General features: G+C 36.7%; 2 long non-coding RNA genes across 2 annotated transcripts; both read right to left on the bottom strand.

The window, feature by feature from the left end:
- Nucleotides 1-11,763: 11,763 nt before the first annotated feature.
- On the bottom strand, nucleotides 11,764-14,414 carry LOC129888483 (uncharacterized). Its single transcript, XR_008766671.1, has 3 exons — nucleotides 13,820-14,414; nucleotides 12,914-12,955; nucleotides 11,764-12,074 (listed from the first exon to the last, which is right to left on the bottom strand). It is a non-coding gene; the product is annotated as an uncharacterized LOC129888483 (long non-coding RNA).
- A 4,930-nt stretch (nucleotides 14,415-19,344) lies between these two features.
- Nucleotides 19,345-21,794, bottom strand: LOC129888482 (uncharacterized). The gene is made up of 3 exons (XR_008766670.1): nucleotides 21,178-21,794; nucleotides 20,272-20,313; nucleotides 19,345-19,432 (listed from the first exon to the last, which is right to left on the bottom strand). It is a non-coding gene; the product is annotated as an uncharacterized LOC129888482 (long non-coding RNA).
- Nucleotides 21,795-23,385: the final 1,591 nt, after the last annotated feature.

Below are 23,385 nucleotides of genomic sequence, written 5' to 3'. Positions count from 1 at the left end.
CTTTTTCCTAATTTCCCTTTTTGAATTGACATGACATATTACAATAACAACATATCTATTGTGATTCCATAAAATGGATGCAAAGGGGATAAAATGTATACAAATTTTATCATTATTTTAGAAGTAGAGATTACTATTTTTGATAAAATCCTCATCTCAAGAACAAAATCGATTCAAAGCAGTATAAAAAAAGAAATAACAAAAAATGAAAAAATGACGCGACAGCTTACACGGAAGAATATTACTATTACTATCAGTTTGACAAATGCTGCAGAATATAGACAGAAATCCAGCAACATTATTAATATTAGCATATACTATAGTGGAACTTTTTTTTTTTTTTTGGTTGTTGTTGATAAATCGTCCAATGTGAGAAACAGCTATGTCACTCTTGTCATTTTGGTAGATATTCGAAATGGATAAAATGAGAGAAACACGGAAAAAGAAAAAATGAGACGTTTCATTCTAGAGAAGCGGGACACTGAGAGGCGGGTAGTTTATTCGAAGTGATGTTTCCTGTTGATGAAATTATAAGATTACAAATTACAATTGAAAAATAAAATGAAGAAATTAACTTCACTTCTTGGCTGAGGCGCGGATATCTCGCTCTCTTTAAGGAGATTCAAGCTCACTGCAGTAAATCGTTTCACTGGTCCAGCAGTAGTCCTCTTGACTTGTCCCCTCCAGGATACAACAGCCTTATCACAAAAATGTAACTCAACAAACTCTGGACAAGAGTTGAGTTTAAAGCTTTACACAAAGAACACTGTAAACAACAAATTTTCGAGCCGAGAAAAATAAATAATCAAGACCGGAAAATTGGAGTAACAAAGTGTAATATTTGATTTCAAAATGTAATGCGGTTTACAATCTCTATGATAATCCTCTGATTCTTCAAATAATATGAAACACGTTGAACTTGAATTTGATTTTGATTTAGAGTCAAGGGCTTGAATAGCTTGATCTTGAATCTTCGTCTTCGAATTTGGATTTGAATTATTCGTCACGAACACTTGTATGGTTATGACGAACAGTAAAGATGAACAAGTAACTTGATCTTGATCTTCTTCTTCGTTCTTGATCTTGAACTTGAATTTGATTGCTTGAACTTTGTAGCTTTGTAGAGAATTTGCGGTCTTTGATCCACAAGCTCTCTTCTTGCTTCTTGTTCTTCCAAAAAAACCCTTTCTCAGAATAATGAGGACCCCTATTTATAGTTGTAGGGAGTGGTATGAGGGTGTGATTTGATTGGTTGGTTTGAACTGACCAATCAGATTTCTTTGTTGAAGAGTTTTAATTTGATTGGTCAGAACATGTCACATAGACACGTGGCATTATTCTAGTGGCTCATTTAATTTGACTTAGATTGCCACATAACTTTGACATGTGGCATGATTTTAGTGGCTTATTGTAATGACCTTGAGGGTGATTTTCGTAAATTTGTACAAAACACGCGTGAACAGTAACACGCGTGAACAGTAACACGCGTGAACAGTAACTGGGCAGAAAATGCCCCTTTCTTCTCATTTCAATATTTTTCAACATTTGTTTGAGTTCTTGAACTCCTTGAGGTGATTTGAGAAGAGATTTTTGAGGCAAAGTGTTGGGTAAGTGATTTTTGACCTAAAACCTTCCTTTTTCATTAAGTTTTTGACGATTTTAACTCTTAAATTTTAGTTTCAAACCCCAAAAATCCTTGTTTCTTCCCTAATCCGAATTTAAGGAAAATTGTGATTTCCAACTCGTTTTGAGCTCTATTTTTATGGGTTTTTCAACCATGAGTTCCTTATTACCAATAGAATGGGATTGTTCAATAAATTTACAGATTTGACCCTTTTCGAAAATAGTTAATTTTTGGACCATTTTACCCCCGGTTCCGAAACCTATCAATATGGGTGTCATTGGACTCCTTGTGATGTGTATGTTTCATTGTTGATAGTGGGTTGTCATTCCGAGCGCTGAATTCGAGAGTTACTTGTCCGGTGGAGGTATTCGAGTGCGGTTTTGGCAATTGAGGTAGGTTTGGCTATCTTTCTTTGAGATTGAGATGGGGTAATTAGTCATTCATATGTTATAGACTTTGGGATGGGGTTGTAGTATGAGTTGAGAATGTTATATATATTGTGATGTCTGTGTGAAGGCTTATTTATTAATGTGTTGCCATGACGGGGTTTATTTGTATTACATAGCCCGTGTGGGGGCCTTATTTGTTATCTTATTTGCTTTGAGAGCATGTGAATTATGATTTGCCTAAGAGAGAGGCTTGAGTATATTATTTGACTTGTGATGCCGCCTGAGAGATTGAGTTGGGGTTTTGAGCATACTTGAGTATTGAAATATTGTTGAGAAAGGGGTGAATATTTAAATGAAAGTGTGTTCTTCCCGTTACTATTTATTGAGGGTGAATATCATGTGTAGGTTAAGTATTGAGAACTTTGAACCTTATACCACATGTGAGTCGATTATTACTTCCATGCATATGTGTTTTGATGCATTCATCCTCATTCATCATATCATGAAACATGGAAAGTTGAGAAATATGGAAATTCCTTTTGAGAAAGAAAATGAAACACCTTTAAACCTTTGTATCTTGAGTCCCTGACCGAGGCAGTTTTCCGGCAGGGTAGTGGATGCATTGTGATCCCAACCTTTGTATCTTGAGTCCCTGGCCGAGGCAGTTTTCCGGCAGGGTAGTGGATGCATTGTGATCCTAACCTTTGTATCTTGAGTCCCTGACCGAGGCAGTTTTCCGGCAGGGTAGTGGATGCATTGTGATCCCTTGACCACGAGGAAGTGGCAAGGATAATGAGATATTGTGATTGAGTTATATGGTCTGCAAGACCCCCATGTGCCTTGATTGGTAGCACAGCTCAGCAGGTGTATACGACAGGCTGTGCGACAGTCTTGATTCCACCGTACCACCACATCATTGCATCATCATATTGCATTGCATTGCATTGACATTTGTGCTGCTTGAATTATTTGATTAATTGTGATTATGAGTTGTTATTATACTTTATTCGTGCCACTATATATATAAACTGGCGGCACCGATGCCGAAGTGGGACTTTTCTATATGCAGGTGGAAGCATTCCTTAGTTTATTTCATAGGTTTGATTAATTCCTTATACTCAGTCAGCTAAAACCTACTGAGTACATGTGAATTGTACTCACCCCTACTTTTGTGTCCCTTTTTGATGCAGATACTAGTCGGGGTATCCCACATGGCAGTTAATATTCTAGCGGATTGTGTAATTCTCATATTAGTGGTGAGGTCCCAGAATTCGGATCGTCACTAGTCTATCTTTATTTTTCAGTCTTTTGTAACATTCAGAGACTTATGTTGTATCTTCAAATTCGAACCTTGTATTAGATGCTCTTTATACTTATGACACCAGGTTTTGGGATAATTTCTTCATTATTTTTTTTTCTTTTTATTTAAATCGTGGAATCACTTTCCCCTTTGGGAGTCTTGTATGAATTTTATTTTTAGGGTTACACATCAGATTGGGTTTTGAGATGTGTGCCATCATGACCTCAGTTTTTGGGTCGTGATAATTGGTATCAGAGCACTAGGTTCACCGGTCTTATAAGTTAAAGAGCAGGGTGTCTAGTAGAGTTTTGCGGATCGGTACATAGACGTCCGTACTTATCTTCGAGAGGCTACAAGATACTTAATAGAAGAAACTCTTTCCTTTGATTCCTTTAGTGCGAATTATTCATATTAAGTGTTGTATACCTCTAATCTATTCCTTCCGCATTAAAAGTAACTGTCGGGTTCGAAATAGCGGCTCTTGCTTAAGGATGATTTAGTGATGCCTATTCGAGCCTGATTATGAGTATAAAGATGTGGAGCAACAAAAAACAAGTATGGAAAATGGTCGGTTAGACTTTGACGGTTAGATTTCAAATTTTAGATATCTAATTAGCCCACTTTGGATTCCTTTGAGATCTGTGGTTCCACCTATGTCTTCTAGCATTGCTATGTTTACTTAGGAGCAAAAGAGATTTGGAGAGATTCGTTAGGGTATTGTCTCCCAAGTTTGAGGTTATCACTGTTGAGAAGGCTTATATCTTTTTGACCAAGTGTCAGGACAGGTTGTTCAAAATCGGGTATCTTGAAGGCACAGTGAATGTCTTATTTCTCTTTATAATTGCGGGAATGGCTAAGAAGTGATAGAGGTCTGTTCTTGCTCATAAACCTATCGGTCCTCCTATGATAAGTTGGGAGTAGTTTACTTGGGTTATTTTGTTATAGTGAGTTTGAATAAGGGGAAAATATGTGATTCTTCTTCTATTCAGCTAGGATCACAAGTTGTCTGCAATACACCAGTTTTAGTTGTTTGAGGTGCTTCCTGGAGTACTCGAGGTGGTGGTTGTAGTGGTTCACAGGCTAAGGGTGACCATTAATTATGCTATGCTATACCAGGTAAATTTGAGGCAGAGGCCTCTGATGTGGTTATTACATGTATTGTTCTGGTTTGCCATCATTTTACGTTAGTATTATTTGAACTAGGGTCTACTTACTATTATGTGTTGACTTATTTTGATGTGGGTATTGATTATATGAGTGATCTTCTTGCTGTGCCCATTACTAATTTTACCCCGATAGGTGAACTTTTAGTGGTGGATAGAGTATATAGGGAGTGTGCAGTGATATGTTTGGGTAGAGAGACCCGAGTTGACTTGATCTTATTAGACATGCTTGATTTTGATGTGATACTGGGTATGGACTGGTTATCTCCTTATCATGCTATATTAGATTGTTATGCAAAGACCGTGACCTTAGCTTATTCCGGTTTACCTAGCGTGGTATGGAAAGGTAATCCGAGTTCATATCCTAAGGGGGTGATATCTTATATTCGTACTCGTCGCTTGATGGATAAGGGTTGTTTGTCTTATTTGGCTCATGTACGTGATCTCACCACGGAGTCATCTCATATAGAGACTACGAGGGTGGTGAGAGAGTTTATGGATGTATTTCCTACAGACTTGCCGGGAGTTCCTCCTGACCGTGATATCGATTTTGTGATTGATTTGGAGCATGACACTAAACCCATCTCTATTTCTTCTTATCGGATAGCTCCGACAGAATTGAAAGAGTTGAAAGAACAATTGGAAGATTTGTTGAAGAAAGGGTTTATTAGACCTAGTGTATCACCGTAGGGTGCACCGGTTTTATTTATGAAGAAGAAAGATGGTACTATGAGGATGTGTATTGACTATCGACAGTTGAACAAAGTCACTATCAAGAACAAGTATCCTCCCCCTCGCATTGATGATTTATTTGACCAGCTTCAAGGTGCATCGGTGTTCTCAAAGATTGATTTGAGGTCGGGTTACCATCAGTTGAGAGTTCGGGAATCTGACATCCCGAAGACTGCATTCAGGACTCGTTATGGGCATTATGAGTTTGTGTTTATGTCCTTCGGGTTGACTAATGCCCCGACTGCTTTTATGGAGTTGATGAACCGGGTATTTTGACCTTATTTGGACTCGTTTGTGATCGTTTTTATTGATGATATCTTGGTTTATTCCAAGAATGAGGCGGATCATGTTAGGCACCTGAGGACAGTCCTTCAGAGATTGAGAGAGGAGAAGTTGTATGCAAAATTCTCCAAATGTGAGTTTTGGCTTGAGTCCGTGACATTCTTGGGTCATATAGTGACCAAGGATGGTATTATGGTTGATCCAACCAAAGTTGCAGCGGTTCGTGATTGGGTTAGGCCTACTTCGGTTACCGAGATTCGGAGTTTTATTGGGTTGGCAGGCTACTATCGTCGGTTTGTTCAAGGATTCTCTTCTATTGCAGCCCCATTGACTAGGCTAACTCAAAAGACCGTGGCATTTCAGTGGACTGATGAGTGTGAGGCGAGTTTTCAAAAGCTCAAGGAATTATTGACTTCAGCACCTATACTAGCCTTACCCGAGGAGGGCGTGGCATTTATTGTGTTTTGTGATGCTTCGGGAGTCGGCTTGGGTGGTGTATTGATGCAAAAAGGTAGAGTTATAGCTTATGCTTCTCGACAGTTGAAGGTACATGAGAAGAACTATCCTACCCACGACTTAGAGTTAGCAGCGGTGGTGTTTGTTCTGAAGTTGTGGAGGCATTATCTCTATGGAGTGCATTGCGAGGTCTATACTGACCACCGTAGCCTTAAGTATATCTTTTCTCAGCCGAATCTGAACATGCGGCAGCGTAGGTGGTTAGAGTTATTGAAAGACTATGACATTACCATACTTTATCATCCGGGAAAAGCTAATATGGTAGCGGATGCCCTAAGTCGCAAAGCATCTAGCATGGGTAGTTTGGCCTTTCTTAAAGCTGTGGAGAGGCCTTTGGCGTTGGAGGTTCATTCATTAGCTAGACAGTTGGTCCGACTTGATATTTTTACACATCATGGTATTTTGGCCTTTGTGGAGGCTAGGTCTACTTTGATGGACCAGATTCGTACACACCAGTTTGAAGATGAAAAGTTGAGGGTCATTCGAGACAAAGTGTTGAGTGGTGAAGCAAAATCAGCCTCTCTTGATCTGGAAGGAGTTTTGAGGATTAATGGTCGCATTTGTGTGCCCAAGGTTAGTGAATGGGTACGTATGATATTAGAGGAGGCTCATTGTTCCAAGTATTCGATTCACCCAGGAGTGGCAAAAATGTTTCATGACTTGAAACAACACTATTGGTGGTGTGGCATGAAGAGAGACATTATTGATTTTGTGGCTAAGTGTCTAAATTGCCAACAAGTGAAGTATGAGCATCAGAAACCGGGTGGTTCTATGCAAAGGATGCCCATTCCTGAGTGGAAATGGGAGCGTATCACTATGGACTTCGTGTCTGGATTACCCATGGCATTGGGTAAGTATGACTCTGTCTGGGTGATTGTGGATCGATTGACCAAATCAGCCCATTTCCTTCCGGTGAAGACTAGCTACAATGCGGATCAGTTAGCTAGGATCTATCTTCGTGAGATTGTTAGGCTGCATGGGGTGCCTATCTCTATTGTATCGGATCGGGGTTCAGTGTTCACCTCTCACTTTTGGAAGGCATTACAGCGTGGTTTGGGTATGCGGCTAGAGATGAGTTCAGCATTTCATCCCCAAACCGATGGTCAGTCCGAGCGGACTATTCAGGTGTTGGAGGATATGCTTAGGGCCTGTGTGATTGATTTTGGTGCCCGATGGGACCAACACTTGCCCTTAGCAGAGTTTGTCTATAATAACAGTTATCACTCCAGCATTCAAATGGCACCATTTGAGGCATTGTATGGTCGTAGGTGTCGATCACCCATTGGATGGTTTGATTCTGTTGCGGTTGATGCATTGGATACTAACTTACTTAGGGATGCTGTGGAGCGGGTACGTTTGATTTAGGGTCGACTATTGACAGCTCAGAGTCGTCAGAAGAGTTATGCTGATAGGAGGGTTCGTCCCTTAGAGTTCATGGTGGGTGATTGCATGTGGCTTAAAATATCGTCCATGAAGGGTGTGATGAGGTTCGGAAAGAAGGGCAAGCTTAGCCCAAGGTTTGTTGGCCCGTTTGAAATCCTGAGGAGAGTAGGTGGAATGGCGTATAAGTTGGCCTTACCCCCTAAATTGTCAGCTGTCCATCCGGTGTTTCATGTTTCCATGCTTCGCAAGTACATACCGGATGAGTCTCATGTGATTTCTTATGATGCGCTAGAGTTGAGTTCGAATTTGACTTATGAGGAGGAGCCGACAGTTATTCTAGATAGGCGGCTTCGTAGACTCAGGACCAAGGAGGTCACTTCGGTCAAGGTGCAGTGGCAGCATCGGCCTGTTGAGGAGGCGACTTGGGAGTTAAAGTCTGATATGCAGGCTCGGTACCCTCAGCTTTTTGAGACCCCAGGTACTTTATTTTATCTTATGTTCGAGGACGAACATCCTTTTTAGTGGTGGATATTGTAATGACCTTGAGGGTGATTTTCGTAAATTTGTACAAAACACGCGTGAACAGTAACACGCGTGAACAGTAACACGCGTGAACAGTAACTGGGCAGAAAATGCCCCTTTCTTCTCATTTCAATATTTTTCAACATTTGTTTGAGTTCTTGAACTCCTTGAGGTGATTTGAGAAGAGATTTTTGAGGCAAAGTGTTGGGTAAGTGATTTTTGACCTAAAACCTTCCTTTTTCATTAAGTTTTTGACGATTTTAACTCTTAAATTTTAGTTTCAAACCCCAAAAATCCTTGTTTCTTCCCTAATCCGAATTTAAGGAAAATTGTGATTTCCAACTCGTTTTGAGCTCTATTTTTATGGGTTTTTCAACCATGAGTTCCTTATTACCAATAGAATGGGATTGTTCAATAAATTTACAGATTTGACCCTTTTCGAAAATAGTTAATTTTTGGACCATTTTACCCCCGGTTCCGAAACCTATCAATATGGGTGTCATTGGACTCCTTGTGATGTGTATGTTTCATTGTTGATAGTGGGTTGTCATTCCGAGCGCTGAATTCGAGAGTTACTTGTCCGGTGGAGGTATTCGAGTGCGGTTTTGGCAATTGAGGTAGGTTTGGCTATCTTTCTTTGAGATTGAGATGGGGTAATTAGTCATTCATATGTTATAGACTTTGGGATGGGGTTGTAGTATGAGTTGAGAATGTTATATATATTGTGATGTCTGTGTGAAGGCTTATTTATTAATGTGTTGCCATGACGGGGTTTATTTGTATTACATAGCCCGTGTGGGGGCCTTATTTGTTATCTTATTTGCTTTGAGAGCATGTGAATTATGATTTGCCTAAGAGAGAGGCTTGAGTATATTATTTGACTTGTGATGCCGCCTGAGAGATTGAGTTGGGGTTTTGAGCATACTTGAGTATTGAAATATTGTTGAGAAAGGGGTGAATATTTAAATGAAAGTGTGTTCTTCCCGTTACTATTTATTGAGGGTGAATATCATGTGTAGGTTAAGTATTGAGAACTTTGAACCTTATACCACATGTGAGTCGATTATTACTTCCATGCATATGTGTTTTGATGCATTCATCCTCATTCATCATATCATGAAACATGGAAAGTTGAGAAATATGGAAATTCCTTTTGAGAAAGAAAATGAAACACCTTTAAACCTTTGTATCTTGAGTCCCTGGCCGAGGCAGTTTTCCGGCAGGGTAGTGGATGCATTGTGATCCTAACCTTTGTATCTTGAGTCCCTGACCGAGGCAGTTTTCCGGCAGGGTAGTGGATGCATTGTGATCCTAACCTTTGTATCTTGAGTCCCTGACCGAGGCAGTTTTCCGGCAGGGTAGTGGATGCATTGTGATCCCTTGACCACGAGGAAGTGGCAAGGATAATGAGATATTGTGATTGAGTTATATGGTCTGCAAGACCCCCATGTGCCTTGATTGGTAGCACAGCTCAGCAGGTGTATACGACAGGCTGTGCGACAGTCTTGATTCCACCGTACCACCACATCATTGCATCATCATATTGCATTGCATTGCATTGACATTTGTGCTGCTTGAATTATTTGATTAATTGTGATTATGAGTTGTTATTATACTTTATTCGTGCCACTATATATATAAACTGGCGGCACCGATGCCGAAGTGGGACTTTTCTATATGCAGGTGGAAGCATTCCTTAGTTTATTTCATAGGTTTGATTAATTCCTTATACTCAGTCAGCTAAAACCTACTGAGTACATGTGAATTGTACTCACCCCTACTTTTGTGTCCCTTTTTGATGCAGATACTAGTCGGGGTATCCCACATGGCAGTTAATATTCTAGCGGATTGTGTAATTCTCATATTAGTGGTGAGGTCCCAGAATTCGGATCGTCACTAGTCTATCTTTATTTTTCAGTCTTTTGTATCATTCAGAGACTTATGTTGTATCTTCAAATTCGAACCTTGTATTAGATGCTCTTTATACTTATGACACCAGGTTTTGGGATAATTTCTTCATTGTTTTTTTTTCTTTTTATTTAAATCGTGGAATCACTTTCCCCTTTGGGAGTTTTGTATGAATTTTATTTTTAGGGTTACACATCAGATTGGGTTTTGAGATGTGTGCCATCATGACCTCAGTTTTTGGGTCGTGACACTTATTTAATTTGACCTGGATTGCCACCTAACTTTGACATGTAGCATGATTTTAGTGGCTTATTTAATTTGACTTGGATTGCCACCTAATTTTGACATGTAGCATGATTTTAGTGATTTATTTAATTTGACTTGGATTGCCACCTAACTTTGACATGTGGCATGAAAATGTATCTCTAGGATGAGATGATATTGGGCTTAACAAAGTGGAGTCATCTTTATAGCCCAAATCAATGGATTTAGGTTTTTAATTAAATCCACATTTATTGGGCTTAAATAATTGACCCAATTTTATTAATCCAAAATATTTATTTAGACTAATATATCTTGAATTTAATATAAATTGAACCATTCTACAAATTTATATTTAATAAATTGTAAATGATTACAAACACCTCCTTTCAACTAATAAGAACTCTCTTTTTTATATAAACTTAACTCTCTCAATTTTTTCTTCTCTTATCTTACATTTCAAAACAAAGAAGACCTCTCTATTTATAGGAGAGAAAATCATACAAAGATGAAAAAATAATAGAATGCCATCATTATCATCATTTAGTGTACCATTATGATTTAGTGCATCATTATGATTTAGTGCACCACTTATTAGTGATAATTAGATTAAAAATACATAATAATATGATTTAGTGCACCACTTATTAGTGATAATTAGATTAAAAATACATAATGGAATGATTTAGTCTTGCACTAAATAAAGATGATAATGAAAGATATTTTTATGCACTAAAGAAAGAATAATAAAGATGACATTAAATGTCATCAATGGACAATTGCTAAAATTGCAATTTAATAAAATGTTAAAATGCTCACACTAACAATCCCCCACTCAGCTGAAGGAAGATTACTATACATAATGAAGGTGTGATTTGCATTGAACCTCCACTTAGTGAAACAATAACTTTTACTCCAGAGTTGTAGTGGTCTCAGACTTGAACTATGACTGCTTAAGGGACATAAAATATTACTGCTCACACATAATAATCAAGGTATTGTCACGAGCTTTATAAGCCAGCACATTATGGCCTTGTGTTATCCCGGTTTTATGAGTGCTTTTGAGAATAGGCCTAATTCTCATAAGAAGCGGCCTACTTCCATACTCACATAGGTGAAATCTGTCGAGAGTGCTTCTGTAAATTTAACACTCCACCCATACGAGCTACAGATTTTCATTAAGAGTTTTTTTAAACTCAACCTCCATAATTCACTACACGAAACAATGCACTCACATCATAGGGAGGGAATAAAAAATAGTGTATTTTTTTTCCACAACAAGTCATCATATGATTCGTTTTTCCCATTAAACCTGGTTATAGGATCTCTAGTCTCCAGGTTGGGTTTCTTCATATATGACTCATGAATTTATAGGCTTCAATTCCATCCCCCTCGATGTGCTCCAGACCTTTTCTCTTGTTAAGGCCTTAGTAAGAGGATCTGCAAGATTTTCACAAGATTTGACATAATCAACATTAATGGTACCACTTGTCAAATACGATCTTACATTACTATGTATCTGTCACGACCTAGCCCCGTGACTAGTGTCCAAATTGGACCCTCGTATACACACATATTATCTATAGTCAATCGGCAATTAAGCATGATAAAGGATTATATGGGTAGCACGTTGTCTCAAACTGTTACTTATATATATACTAAAATCACCTATTTCTTGGGGAGTCTTAATTGTCAAAAATAAGATAACATAATATGTAAGCCGACAAGGCTTCCATTCTGAATGTAAACGTCCAAAAACATAAGTCATACTAGTACACCGGACAACATCTATATACAACCCACTCATATGTCTACAGACCTCTAAGAGAATTAACAATAGCATATGACGGGACAAGGCCCCGTCGTACCCCTAAATACACAATATATACATTATAAGGATTAGTACCCAAAGTTTGGGCTCCGAGACAATGGAGCACTTCAAACCCGTTGAGTAGAATCCTAAGTTGGCGGCTCTCCAAAATGAGTATTTGTACCTGCAGGCATGAAATGCAGCCCCCCGAACAAAAGGGGGTCAGTACGAACTATGTACTGAGTATATAAAGCATAAAATACCGTAAAGGAGATCACATCTGAAATAAAGATTCAGGAGTCAAGTATCATAATCAATAAATCACTGTACCTATGTCTTATAAAATGAAGACATGCATATCATCATCATATATCGTACCTGGCCCGTTATGAGACTCGGTGTCACAATTATATCAATATATCGTCATATGTATATATATACCATACCCGGCCCTCTAGCAAGGGACTCGGTGAATAGAGTAGTGTACACTGATACCGTACCCGGCCCATTATGGGACTCGGTGCCATAATCATATCGTCATATCATCATAATATCATATTATCATATCACGTACCCGGCCCTCTAGTAAGGGACTCGGTGAATAATGTAGTGGAATCCATACATGATAACATACCCGGCCTATCGTAGGACTCGGTGAATAATACCATAACAATATGCACGAATAAGGTATCATTAGCAACCTTGCGAAATTTGATCATTATCGGAGACTTAATAGAATAAGCAAAATAGTCCATCATTTGAAAACCAAGACAATAGTCATTATGAATCACACCAATTATGGATTATACTAAAATATGAATTATACCACAACATGAGTTATACCAACTAGGATGGCTGGAATCATACACATGAGTCAAGACATAACAATATAAATTTTGAAAATCAAGAACGGTAGCCATCCGAGTATATCTACGAATACGAGTTTCTTTGGAATTTAAGCATACGTCATTCGTTCGTTTCATATGGATCATGCCAAAAGAAGAAAATGTTAACTTTACATACCTTTAGCGTTTATACGTATATGTTGTCCAATATTGTCTCAACCTATATTAAAACGTTAAGCACTATGATTAAGCTATGGACAAGAATAAAACGTAGTCTATCGTTAGTAGGTTATTTCTAAAAAAAATTGGACAGCACCTCCCCTATACCGCTCACTTTTCCCACTTTCAAACCAGCCATATAATCATCAACCAATATCAACAATCCAAAATATTGACACAAAATAAGATTTATTATTCATGTTACCAAAGTAGTAAATTCGGAAAGTCAAGTACCTCACGTTGTATCTAAATTTTGAAAATGAAAACGGAAAAACTGGACTTTATAACCTTCATGAAACATTTATATCTCTGTCTTAAGTTTCCAATGCAAAAGAAATCAACTCAAAATTCATTTTCTACAAAGAGATATCATCAAAATACGAACAGCTATACATGAAGGAATTTTCAATCCAGAATCTGGACAGAATTTGTCTTATGATTCATGCTCAGTTTTTGACATAATAACAGCAGATATAGACTAAGACATAAACATAAGAGTTGTAGGTACGTGTATTAGCTTTCCAAAACATGTTTAATATCTAAAATCGAAGGTCTACACAATGAGATATTCTAGAATTACTACCAGCTACTCAATTCCAAAAACGGGTTTGAACATTCAAAATCTTCATACACCTTTTTCCTCCAAATTCAAGAACAACAACTCATCAACAACATCAAAACAATATCAACCATTATTATACATCATCACTAACCTAATTTCATCCATTTAATCTACCTAAAACAACCCTTTAACCCATAAATCTCAACAAATCACCAAACTAGTTTATAACACTATTTTCTCCGTTCTAATCCGTTAAAACTCTAACTAAACTTGTTAACAATGAAAAGGAGACTTTAATATTACCTTGAATTTGCAGCACCACATAAAATCTTCTCCTTATTGGTTGATTTCTAGCTCAAATTGAAGCCAACACGACGTACAACAATTTTCTCTTCATGAGCTTCGGATTTCGGGACTTAATTTTGGTCGGATTTGGGATTTTTCTCAAGAACTCCCTTTCTCTCTCTCTTTGGAAATTTCCAGAATTATGTTGATCTTTGTATGAAGGAATAGTTACAAAAAATCAGATTTAATTTTGTGGGTATTGGGCCTGACCCGAATTAGAATTGGGTTGGGCCGAATTCACTATTTAGTTTGGCCTGTCAGATTTAAAACGTCTATATCTTATTACTCCGATATCACATTTCGTCCCACGACCTATGGTTGGAAAGATATTTCAATTATCTACAACTTTCATGTTGAGAGTTTTCCCAAATTCTCAAATTATAAAGAGGTTATGGCCTCCCGAAGTCAGCTTACCCGAAACGTAACTTTAAGAAAAACATATTTGATGGCTTCTATTTTGATTCGGCTTAAGGGTCCTTCTTGAGATGTATTTTACTACACATAATTTATTCATATAACTTGGCATCTACAACAAATCATGTCCTTTTAAAAATTCAAAATTAAAAGCCCTTGAATTTATAATCGTTAGCTTACGAATAATTCAAAATGCAAAAATACGGAATGTAACATTCTTCCCCCCTTTAGAACATTCGTCCTCGAATGTTAAACCCGCCTCATAAAGTCTTATAAGAAATTTGGGGGAATAGTCTTTTTTTTTTTTTTGCAACAACAAATAGTTTCATATGTCAATCAATATAATTAATCGAGAGGTTTAGATTACCTGTAGGCGTAGAAAACAAGTGAGGATACTTATCCTTCATCTCTTCCTCGGCTTCCCAGGTCATCTCTTCTCTATTGTTATTTTGCCATAATACTTTGACGGAAGCCACATCCTTAGTACGTAACCTTCTGACTTGGCGATCAAGTATAGCTATAGGGTTTTCCTCATAAGAAAGCTCCTCCATCACCTGGATATCATCCATGGGGAATACTTTAGAAGGATCATCAATGCATTTGCGAAGCATCGACACGTGAAAAAAAGGGTGCACTGCTTCCAAATCAGATGGTAGGTCCAACTCATATGCAACCTTGCCTATTCTACGAGTAACCTGATAAGGGCCAATGTAGCGCGGGCTAAGCTTTTCTTTCTTACCGAATCTCATTACCCCCTTCATGGGTGACACCTTTAAAAATACCCAATCACTAACCTGAAACTCTAAGGGTCGACGTCGATTATCTGCATATGATTTCTGTCAACTCTGGGCTGCTAATAACCTTTCCCGAATAAGCTTGACCTTATCAACAGCTTGTTGAATCATATCAGGTCCGATTAACTTAGCCTTACCAACATCAAACCAACCAATAGGTGACCTGCACTTCCTGCCATATAAAGCCTCATACGGTGCCATCTGAATGCTAGAATGGTAGCTGTTATTATAGGCAAACTCAATAAGTGGCAAATGGTCATCCCAAGTACCTCTAAAGTCAATAATACAGGCCCGTAACATATTTTCTAGCGTCTGAATAGTGCGTTCAGCTTGCCCATTAGTCTGAGGGTGAAATGTTGTACTAAGATTTATTTGTGTTCCCAATCCCTTCTGAAATGATCTCCAGAAGCTAGCTATAAATTAAGCCCCTCTGTCTAAGATAATAGATATGGGAATCCCATGAAGTCTTACTATCTCTTTGATAAATAACCTCGCATAGTCCTCTATTGAATATGTAGTTCTAACTGAAAGAAAGTGGGTTGATTTTGTCAGCCTATCTACAATCACCCATATGGAATCATACTTCTGTGTAGTGCTAGGTAAGCCTGTAAAAAAAAAATCATATTAATTGCTTCCCAATATTTTCTCAAGTGTTCTCTTAGTTAATTATGCCGTGCATAGACCTCCTCCGTTTGTCGACTCGCTTTAGTTCATTATAACGCACTCCAAGTTCTACTAGTAAATCGAAATTTCACCAGGGTAATATTTTGGTACTCCAATATTCTTTCTTTACCCTACTATGACAATCCGTATTCTGGAATCCTCGGCATCATGTGTAACTTTCTGACTTTGACTTGAAGGTCTTTAACTATCATTTGTTTTTACCTCTTGATCTTGATCTTTTGGGTTGGTTATCAATTAGTGTTAAGGTTCCTTCATCTTATAACCTTACCGTCATCCAGTAACCAGTAACCCGCCTATTCTGATTGTCTCGGTTAAGTCATTTCATAATTTCCTTTACCCTAACTGGCAATATTTTAGGCATAATATCTTGAGTCATTTCTCTATTTTTGACTCAAACTTTTCTATTGCCCCTTTACTCTAATTTTCTCTTACTTCTCTTACCACACATACTATTGCAATCTTTATACGAATATGTGTAGGTGCTTAAATCAGCCCAGAAAATACCTAAATGTCGCCACGTTAGTCTTTATGCAGTCCCTATATTTTCTCTTACCTCTTTCAGTTGATATCAGGACTCACCTATGGCTTTTGCCCCCAATACTAATTATATCTCTATAGTTTTTCCTCAAACCATCTTATACTTTTCTTTGATGTATCCGGAATATTGCAATCGCATTGTGGTTACTAAATTCTTATTCTGCTTATCAAGTAATCACTTGATATCACCCTTAGCATACCAATATTCATAGGCTGCATAACCAATCTTGTAGAATTTGTACAACGTGTATTCAATTCTAATCATAGTCTTTCCTTCTCTTGGCTTATTCTGCTATAAATTTCTTATTGTACTAACACTCACTTGCTGTCTATTTTGTCATACTTGCATCCCTTCCTTTACTTACTATTAAGTTTTCTCATATTCTACCATATGAGAGATTTCTCTCCTTTGCTACTTGTATATCCCAATCTTATTAGCCGATAATTACGTTGCCAACATCTCAACCTCTAATCCAGTATAACCTTGCTATCATTTATAATATCTTCGAGCTACTTGTTACTATTCTCATGTTGTATTCGTCCTTTTTATAAGCATCCATCTTTTGATGTCACACTATCCAAGATCTTTACCAATAATTCTGAGCACCGTCTCAAATATCATCTTGGTTTTATTTTTCCATTTATTGTTGACTTTCAAATTTTTCTAACTTGTTCCAGCATGGGATCTCATATGAAATTTAGGTGTTCACCTTAACGTGTTGCAGTGTCAGTTAATTTCATTTTACAGTTATATTTTTCTCATCCACTTCCCCCCTTTAGGGTGTACCCATAGCATTATCTATTTATATTCTACTCTATGTCCCCATTTCAAATTTTCAAATTCATGCGATTCTTTTCCAATACATTATCTCTGTCTTTCTTTATATCATCAATAACTTAGATTACCCATGTACGAAACCTTAACACAATCACAAGGTGATGAGAATTTCCGATATATAGTACAAAATCTCGTCTGATAAATGGTACTCAAATGATATAATTAATGTAGCAATTCATTCAAAGCCACATTCCATTTATTCTAATCAGTAATTAGCTAGTGTTTATAATCGTTTTAAATTCTCTATTCGGTAGCACTTATATTCTAGTGATCAGTGTTCCAAGATTTCTTATAACGCTATCTTTATCTCAATAGATATCACATGTTCCTCTAGTAAACTCACAATACATCCGTTATTTTTGCAAATCTACATTTCCTATCATCTAAGGATTTCACTATTTTTCGAGGTGAAGTCACATATACACAATACTCCTTTATGCCTTATACGCTTTCACCCTTGTCGTGTACCCAATACTAACTTTTAATCTTACTCAAAATCATATCCATTAGCCACTTTTCCGCTAGACTTTACTTATTTTCATAACGATTCTCATCATACTCACATTATATTCTGTTCTTACTCAATCCCATAGTGTAACACTTTTTAACCTTATTCACGATTCTTACTAAGGGTCAATTATACTCGGTGGACTAAGCGTACTTAACCTTTTTGTAAATTATCCCTTAGTATCAAAATCCCTTTCGAATCATCCTAGCATTTCATGAACAACACATGAAATACATGATCCTGAATATTCCACAAGTTTATGTTTTCCATTCACCAGTTCCATCTCCAATTAATTGGTTAAGGACTAATAAAATGTTATCATAAGGCATTCTTCAACCACCACCAAAAGGAAGCTAGAATCCAACGAGCACCACCGGACCTCTTAATGCTTGATGCACCTGGTTTACCTCCAAGGTTATTCTTAAATTTTGAATGAATTATTTAATTCACAAACTAATTGTTGAGTGCCTTGTACTTCTCAATGGAAGTAAAACTTAATTATGAGACGTATTTTTTTTTCCTTCAACAAAAGCTTCTTTTAAGGAAAACATGCGATTGGAAGTTATCTTGGTTCGTTTAAATCAATTCTAAATAGGTTTTTTCCGAAATAAAATTTCCCAAATAAAAATGGTGTCCCTTAATGATGACATTGGGGTATTTCTTAACTCTTTACTACAACACAATAAATTTACCTCATGGTTATCAACCTTCAAAATATATTATGAACTTATGCCCCACTTTCTCTTCTTTTTTTTTTTTCTGAAAAAAAAAATGGGTAGAGTTTCCTCTGTATTTCTTACTATCCCAAAATTTGCACGCAGAAAATACCAACAATGCCTCACAGGTTCAACATATATATATTCATATCATATCGCAGCCACACAGGGCACCCAATATCAACAACAGTATGAAAATGATGGACTTACCTCTTATGTCCGACTCGAACTGCACCTGTTACACTTTCATGTCTACTTTTTCTTTCAATTTTCAACTTTACATTTCAATCATACTTCAATATGCTTACCTTATCCACCATACCTCTTTCGCATCATTACTTACCCGTTTATTGTGTAGCTTCCAATATCATCAATCGTTTTCTTCTATCGATGTCGTTCTTCAGCTGAAATCAAAAGATAGAAAAAAAGAATTTCATGTCCTATGGCTGGGCTCTATCGCACGATCTTAGATATGAAAGAAAGGCAACGTCCTAAATGTCCTGTAGCCTCCTGTTTGTAGATGTGGTGCACAACACACCGATAAACAAGACTCTACTAGACACGGTCTGTAAACACTCCGAGGATGAACTGCTCTGATACCACTTTTGTCACGACCTAGCCCCGTGACTAGTGTCCAAATTGGACCCTCGTATACACACATATTATCTATAGTCAATCGGCAATTAAGCATGATAAAGGATTATATGGGTAGCACGTTGTCTCAAACTGTTACTTATATATATACTAAAATCACCTATTTCTTGGGGAGTCTTAATTGTCAAAAATAAGATAACATAATATGTAAGCCGACAAGGCTTCCATTCTGAATGTAAACGTCCAAAAACATAAGTCATACTAGTACACCGGACAACATCTATATACAACCCACTCATATGTCTACAGACCTCTAAGAGAATTAACAATAGCATATGACGGGACAAGGCCCGTCGTACCCCTAAATACATAAATATATACATTATAAGGATTAGTACCCAAAGTTTGGGCTCTGAGACAATGGAGCACTTCAAACCCGTTGAGTAGAATCCTAAGTTGGCGGCTCTCCAAAATGAGTATTTGTACCTGCAGGCATGAAATGCAGCCCCCCGAACAAAAGGGGGTCAGTACGAACTATGTACTGAGTATATAAAGCATAAAATACCGTAAAGGAGATCACATCTGAAATAAAGATTCAGGAGTCAAGTATCATAATCAATAAATCACTGTACCTATGTCTTATAAAATGAAGACATGCATATCATCATCATATATCGTACCTGGCCCGTTATGAGACTCGGTGTCACAATTATATCAATATATCGTCATATGTATATATATACCATACCCGGCCCTCTAGCAAGGGACTTGGTGAATAGAGTAGTGTACACTGATACCGTACCCGGCCCATTATGGGACTCGGTGCCATAATCATATCGTCATATCATCATAATATCATATTATCATATCACGTACCCGGCCCTCTAGTAAGGGACTCGGTGAATAATGTAGTGGAATCCATACATGATAACATACCCGGCCTATCGTAGGACTCGGTGAATAATACCATAACAATATGCACGAATAAGGTATCATTAGCAACCTTGCGAAATTTGATCATTATCGGAGACTTAATAGAATAAGCAAAATAGTCCATCATTTGAAAACCAAGACAATAGTCATTATGAATCACACCAATTATGGATTATACTAAAATATGAATTATACCACAACATGAGTTATACCAACTAGGATGGCTGGAATCATACACATGAGTCAAGACATAACAATATAAATTTTGAAAATCAAGAACGGTAGCCATCCGAGTATATCTACGAATACGAGTTTCTTTGGAATTTAAGCATACGTCATTCGTTCGTTTCATATGGATCATGCCAAAAGAAGAAAATGTTAACTTTACATACCTTTAGCGTTTATACGTATATGTTGTCCAATATTGTCTCAACCTATATTAAAACGTTAAGCACTATGATTAAGCTATGGACAAGAATAAAACGTAGTCTATCGTTAGTAGGTTATTTCTAAAAAAAATTGGACAGCACCTCCCCTATACCGCTCACTTTTCCCACTTTCAAACCAGCCATATAATCATCAACCAACATCAACAATCCAAAATATTGACACAAAATAAGATTTATTATTCATGTTACCAAAGTAGTAAATTCGGAAAGTCAAGTACCTCACGTTGTATCTAAATTTTGAAAATGAAAACGGAAAAACTGGACTTTATAACCTTCATGAAACATTTATATCTCTGTCTTAAGTTTCCAATGCAAAAGAAATCAACTCAAAATTCATTTTCTACAAAGAGATATCATCAAAATACGAACAGCTATACATGAAGGAATTTTCAATCCAGAATCTGGACAGAATTTGTCTGATGATTCATGCTCAGTTTTTGACATAATAACAGCAGATATAGACTAAGACATAAACATAAGAGTTGTAGGTACGTGTATTAGCTTTCCAAAACATGTTTAATATCTAAAATCGAAGGTCTACACAATGAGATATTCCAGAATTACTACCAGCTACTCAATTCCAAAAACGGGTTTGAACATTCAAAATCTTCATACACCTTTTTCCTCCAAATTCAAGAACAACAACTCATCAACAACATCAAAACAATATCAACCATTATTATACATCATCACTAACCTAATTTCATCCATTTAATCTACCTAAAACAACCCTTTAACCCATAAATCTCAACAAATCACCAAACTAGTTTATAACACTATTTTCTCCGTTCTAATCCGTTAAAACTCTAACTAAACTTGTTAACAATGAAAAGGAGACTTTAATATTACCTTGAATTTGCAGCACCACATAAAATCTTCTCCTTATTGGTTGATTTCTAGCTCAAATTGAAGCCAACACGACGTACAACAATTTTCTCTTCATGAGCTTCGGATTTCGGGACTTAATTTTGGTCGGATTTGGGATTTTTCTCAAGAACTCCCTTTCTCTCTCTCTTTGGAAATTTCCAGAATTATGTTGATCTTTGTATGAAGGAATAGTTACAAAAAATCAGATTTAATTTTGTGGGTATTGGGCCTGACCCGAATTAGAATTGGGTTGGGCCGAATTCACTATTTAGTTTGGCCTGTCAGATTTAAAACGTCTATATCTTATTACTCCGATATCACATTTCGTCCCACGACCTATGGTTGGAAAGATATTTCAATTATCTACAACTTTCATGTTGAGAGTTTTCCCAAATTCTCAAATTATAAAGAGGTTATGGCCTCCCGAAGTCAGCTTACCCGAAACGTAACTTTAAGAAAAACATATTTGATGGCTTCTATTTTGATTCGGCTTAAGGGTCCTTCTTGAGATGTATTTTACTACACATAATTTATTCATATAACTTGGCATCTACAACAAATCATGTCCTTTTAAAAATTCAAAATTAAAAGCCCTTGAATTTATAATCGTTAGCTTACGAATAATCCAAAATGCAAAAATACGGAATGTAACAGTATCCTCCTTATAGGTCTGGATTTACCGTTGTAATAACGATTTTGAACTCTATCAATTGTTGCAGTGCTATCACAATGAATTAAAATTGGAGGAATTGGTTTTTCAAAATAAGGTATTTGAAATAATAAATCTCTTAATCAATTCGCTTCCTCACTAGCTGAAGCTAAAACAATTAGTTCAGCCTCCATGGTAGAGTTAGCAATTATAGTTTGATTTTTTGATTTCCAACAAACAGCACCACACCCAATGTAAAAATGTAACCAGTGGTAGAACAAGAATCACCTGCTAGAGTGTTCCAATCTGCATCAGAAAAGCCTTCAAGTACAACAGGATATTTTTTATAGAACAAACCACAAGTTTTTGTTTCAATTAAATATCTCATAACTCTTGTTATAACATGCCAATGTTAATTACCTAGCTTGCTAGTAAACCTGCTAAGTACTCCTACTGCATATGCAATATCAGGCCTAGTGCAATCAGTCACATATCTCAAACTTCCAATTACGCTAGCATATTTCTTTTGATTTATCACATCATTTTCACTTTGAAAAGGAAACAAGTGTACACTTGAATCAAAAGGAGTTAAAACATGCTTGCAATCAAGAAAGTTATATTTTTTAAAAATTTTCTCAACATAATGTGACTGGTCAAGGAAAATTCCATCACATGTTCTAGTAATTTTTATTCCCAGAATAAAATTTGCCTCACCAAGATCTTTCATATCAAAATGGCTTCAAGAATGTTCTTAGTATTATCAATAACATTCATATTCGATACAAAGATCAATAAATCATCAACATATAGACAAATAATAACATGTGTATTATTCCAAGACTTATGATATATGCACTTATCACACTCATTTGTTTTAAAATCATTTTCAATCATGCAGGAATCAAACTTTTCATGTCATTGCTTTGGTGCCTGTTTCAAGCCATATAGGGATTTAGTAAGTTTACATATTTTTCTTTTTTGGCCTGCTTCAACAAAACCTTCAGGTTGTTCCATATAAATTTCTTCATTAAGTTCTTTATTTAAAAAAGCAGTTTTTACATCCATTTGATGAATATGCAAATCAAAAATTGCAGCCATAGCAATTAAAAGTCTAATGGATGTAATTCTTATAACCGGAGAAAAAAGTATCAAAAAACTCTAGGCCTTCTAGTTGCTTAAATCCTTTAGCAACTAGTCTAGCCTTATATTTATCGATTGATCCATCTGGCTTTAACTTTTTTTGTAAGACCCATTTGCAACCAATTGTTTTACAACCTGGTGGTAAATCAACTAACTTCCAAGTTTTATTAGAAATTAGTGATTCCATTTCATCATTTACAGCCTCTTTCCAAAAAATAGAATCATGCGAAGATAAAGCTTCTTGTAAAGTGAAAGGGTCATCTCCAACATTAAAAACATAAAAATCAGGCCCAAAATCTTTTTCTACTCTAGCTCTTTTACTTCTTCTTAACTCAAAATCATCAATTTCTTTATTTTTTTAAATGGAAGAAGAAGAACTAGGTAGTGATAAAATATTTTGT

Source organism: Solanum dulcamara, chromosome 5 (assembly GCF_947179165.1).
Source record: "Solanum dulcamara chromosome 5, daSolDulc1.2, whole genome shotgun sequence".
In the NCBI taxonomy this organism is placed as follows: Eukaryota; Viridiplantae; Streptophyta; class Magnoliopsida; order Solanales; family Solanaceae; genus Solanum; species Solanum dulcamara.
The sequence above is the reverse complement of the archived record's forward strand: the minus strand, read 5'-3'. Positions and strand labels throughout refer to the sequence as shown.